The sequence below is a fragment of the Emys orbicularis genome, chromosome 3 (assembly GCF_028017835.1).
Source record: "Emys orbicularis isolate rEmyOrb1 chromosome 3, rEmyOrb1.hap1, whole genome shotgun sequence".
Lineage (NCBI taxonomy): Eukaryota > Metazoa > Chordata > Testudines > Emydidae > Emys > Emys orbicularis.
This window is the reverse complement of record NC_088685.1, coordinates 49,453,050-49,458,089: the sequence shown is the minus strand read 5'-3', so window position 1 is coordinate 49,458,089 and position 5,040 is coordinate 49,453,050.

The window sequence follows — 5,040 nt, the reverse complement described above, 5'->3', positions numbered from 1 at the left end:
AGGAGGGGGAGCTAGAATCTGAATGCACCCAGTACTGTCCTTAATTTCAACAAAGACTCAAAAAAAAAAAAAAAAAAAAAGAGGAGGAGGAAGAAGAAGACAAACTAAACCGCTGTAAAAGGTAGGAAAAAGATGGCTTAATTACAGAGCTGTCCCCAGTTTATTTAATGACTGACATTTTGTGATAAACCCTAGAGCTTACTGATTTTAAAGAAGACACTCTGTTAGAGAGATTAATTATTCATGCTGCTTCTACCTATATTTTTTCTTTTTTTTTCTGACCCTTGTAGGATTATAAGGGATGACATATTGGATCAGAGCAACGAGATGATTTAGAGAAATATACCCCATCTACAACAGAATTTTTTTCTAACTCATTAATTAGAGGTTGGCTTAGTCCTTAAAGCTTGATGTTTTATTTCCCTTCTAAAACTCTTGGATATTTTTAAAATCATTACTATTAACTCAAGATGTTGTTACTATCCATGTAAATGTCCAATTCTTATTTGAATTATGAGTAGCTCTTAGCATCAAAGATCTCTTGTGGCAATGAGTTTCACAGGCTAAGTGTGCAATGTGTAAAAATGTATTTCCTTCTATCACTTTTAAGTTTGCTATCTCCTGATTTCATTGACTGTCCTTTTTTTTTTTCTTGTATCATAAGAAGATGAACAGATATTCGTGATCTACCTTATTTATACCATTGATTAATTTGTATACCTTTATCATGATCCCACTTATTTGTCTCCTCTCCAGGGTAAACAGATCCAACTACTCCAATCTCTTTTCATATGATTAAGAATCAAAAGGGACTCTAGTGATGAGAATTTCTTATCACCTGTATTCTGTTCTCAAGGAAGGGAGCAAATTTTGTATTTATCCAAACCAATGACAACCAGAGCAAAGCAAAGCAACTAAAATATAATTTTCACAAAAAGTATTTCTGGAAAAAATATAAGCAAACACTAAAACTGGCTCTTAAGGGAAAAGCATTTGTTTCCTTAAAAGAAAGGAAGGAGACTCCATAGTAAAAGTACTTTCTCAATTAATAATTGCATGAGAAAACTGGTATTTTTCTAGATGTCTGCATTGTGGTCCGTCATTATTTGCTGTAGATGAAAATGTTAATAGCATTAACTTTTGGAGTTCATTGTCTGCTAATACAACAACTAATTCAGTTTGTACAGCTGGGAGACTTCTATTTTTTCAGCCTTTTTTCCACCTCTGATTTGTTATTGTTTGAAATTCTGAGAATGCTTTACACGCATTTACAGTGTACAACATTTGGACACTGATAAACGAATGACAAGTATGATATAAAGACTAGTAGAAGAGCCTTTAGGGTCTAACCAGGGAGAAGTGCACATCTGTCTCCAGCTGTGCAGCTATTTAGAAGTGAAATGAGTAGTTCTGGACTGGGGGGAGATGGTAATTATTTTTGTTGATGATGTGAAGATCAAAGGTTATTCTCAGGAAGTAAGGACAGGGACTTTGGTATTTAGCAGGAAAGATTTATACTGGGCATAATTTAGTCCATGGTTTGCACATTAACCTGGTGCTAATGCATGTAGATGACAGGAGAAATGTAAACAGTCCTGATATAAGATTAATTATAATTGGTGAAAAGCAAATTAATCTACTGGTCTTGAATCTCCCACAAGTTAGCTGAATCTCCCACAGCTGTTACATTCCAGTATCACACTTGGAAAAGAGGCTGCTTAATTTAAGGATTTCTGGCCACAATACAAACAACTTATCCTCTTGCCCTGATGCAGTCTTTTAATAATGAAACCACTACTTTTAAAAACAGCATCCAGTGATGGGGTAGCATTACTAACAAGCTTCTTCCTATAAAAGTGGAATCCTAAGGTTTGTAATATTTATAGATGCAAACTAAAGGAACAGCAGTAATAGTTTATAAATGACTTTTCATAATTGAGTGTACTATGACCTCATGGTCAATAGATGAGATGTAATGTTTACTTCTCCACAGTTTCCTGATACTAGGCCAGAATTCCATGAAGTGACTTTCTCATATTTCCAGTTCCTTAACTGACTTACATATGCAAATAGTATTTCTCTGTTAAAGGTGCTTCAGTGTAACATACAAATATACAAATTGTTTAAGCAAAGAGGAACAAACTAAATAAACCACGTAAGAGGAAAGGTTGGGCCATCTATGAGCATACCAACTTCAGCTGAGGTATTTACCTAAAGCATTGTGATGGGAAAGTCCCATATTTTTACAGTAATGTTGACTAAAGCACAAAAGCCCCTCTGTTTAAAAAAACCTGCTTGCGTATATCTCTCTATGTGTTGGATTAAATAGGACCTTGGTTCTCCTCAGTGGTCCCAATTCTGCTTTCACTACCCCAGTTTAAATTAGGAGCAACTCTGTTGAACTCTGCAGGGTTATATCAGAGTGAGAGCAATATAAGTTACTTCAGAATAAGCTTCTAAATAGTTAACAGATAACCATTTCAGGTACCTATAACATGACTGTCACACAACTAGTGCTTTCTCTGGACAATGTTGTATATTTCACATAACTTTATTTTTAGGGGGGGGGGAGGGGAAGGCTTGCAAAAAAGTGTGTGTGGAAATGTCATTTTATAATTAGAGCTCATTTATTTTAAAAGCATATAATATGGTTACTTCTTTCCAGAGTACAAATGAGTGCATTAAAGTTCCAGTGATTGCCAAATGAAGACATCTGTTACACCAGCATTAATATATAAAAGATTTGTGACCTATATACTATGGACAAGTGTCTAAATAGTAAGGAAGGGTAAGTCATATGGAGTTAGCTGTTGTTGTTAGGTAGTATGCAGAGATATTATGGATTAGAATGGCTGAAAGGCAATTAACAGGGAAAGTACTTATAGTACCACTGGGGGGAAAATTGGTGTACCTGCTTTTTGTATCTGCTCACCATGGTTATACCTCCATGATTCAAGCTGCCTTATCAAACCTATTTTAGAAATGTAATAAAATACGAGAAGGTGAATATAGCCATATTCCCATATTCCCATATAGCTATATTCCCATAACTAGTAGACGGAGAAAAACTTTTGACTATATGAGTGTCACAGTTCACTAAATAAACATGGCTGTAAAACTATCAGTAACTTGTGACCCGGATTCTCTCTGTGAAAAGTTCAAAATGAAATGCAAAAACTTAATATTTTTTTCATTCCATTTTGAATTGGCAAAAAGGTTCCAACCTATGAATTTTTAAAAATTTAACTTGTTTACACCATTTTACATTTTTAGTTCACTTTCATTCAAATGTACTCTTGTTTTCAAACACAAAATCCTAAGGTCTTCGAACAAAAATTAGCTTGGTATCAAAAACATGGGAAAGGTCACATTTTTATTGTGGCAATGGCTATTTCACAGAGGTTTCATGGTAGGGAAAAAAGACATTTCTGGCTTACCAAATAGTCCATCATGATACTACTATAAACTTTTCATACAAAATATTTTTGGGAAAAGTTAGTCACTTCTGTGAAGTTCTAATCTCTAGCTTTCACAAAGGTCACACAGGAGGCAATGTATAAGCATATTGAACAAATCATTCTGTGTGTGGTTTACCTCCCAAGAGCAAGATGGGCAATTCCCACATATGTCATGTTTTCCAGACTGAATCTGTGCTGTATGATTTTTCCTATGTTACACATCTTGTGGTAGTAGCTTGTAAAAGTCTACAACAATGTTAGTCATTTAATAATGACTCCTAACATTATTTGGCAAGTGCTGGGGAAAAAGCAGTCTATACCATCAACAAGCTAACCTGCAACAGATCTTCTTTTTGCACGTCTTTAGGGTGTTAACAAACTGCTTCTTGAACAACCTCTGACAGTAAAAACAAGATAGTGACAATATTAGAACATAGCAGACTTTGAAAACAGTTTTTATTTTTTATGTTCAGAGTCACAACTAATTTCTCACGAACCCAGCACCGTAGACACACATTTGTTCCATGATAACCCATTGGGGAAACTGCATCTGCTGCAATTCATTTAAATAACAATAGCTTTTTACAAATTAAAGTGTAGGAACAAGTGCATCATCAAATTCAACTCATAAAAATGTCTTTTTTTTTCTCCCAAGCCATGGTGAGCACTGGAAATGCAGCTCTCTCAGAATTTATCTATTTATTTATTTTTAAGACTACTGTCAGAGGTCTGTTAATGAAGACTGCCATTAGACAGGAATGTTTATGGTCATCAGCCTTCAGGCTAGGCTCATCAAAGGGATAATTCACAGTTACTTTTAAAAATGCTTTACAACTAAATGGCATTCCTGTACTTAATTTATCTACATTCAAAATGTCAACTAGTACTACTGGTTATTGCATAATTTCTATATTTAAAGAAAGAAATTACAGATGTAGCAGTCCCACACCTATGTGTCAGTCTTCTAAAGCTATAGGGGCCTGATTCTATATAAGATTCTACAGAATGTTTGTTTGGCATTTCTAGCCATGCAAACTACAGAACACCACACGTGTACCAACTTTCAGGTCACCCTATTAACTGGAAAGATCAGCTAGCTGAGACAGCCCAGGAAAAACAAAGTGGTCCCATGGCAGCAAATGTAATATTGATATAATGATGTTTTTTTCATGCAATGCACAATTCACCTGTGGAACTTTATTTCTACATGAGCTCATTGAGGGTAGGAACTTAGCAGGATTCAAAAAAGAATTGGACATGTATATGGCTAACAAGAACATCCAGAGTTATAATAGTAAGTGTTAACAAGAACTAGCCAAAAGTTTTGAAAGAGACATAATCCCTCAGACTTTAGGATGTAAACTAACTTCTAAATGATGGAAGTTAGGGAGAATCTGCTGCCATCATACAGTTTAACCTGGCCTGTAAACATCTGGGAAATAGCCATGACGATCCAACAAGGCTTGCATTGATTGTCACAAAGTGGCAGCCTTTCCTGTTCACATACTCGATTGATGGGATGAGCACATAAGAACTGTTGAGGGTACAGTTTGGGAAGTCCAACTGCTCAAAAAGCCCTTAC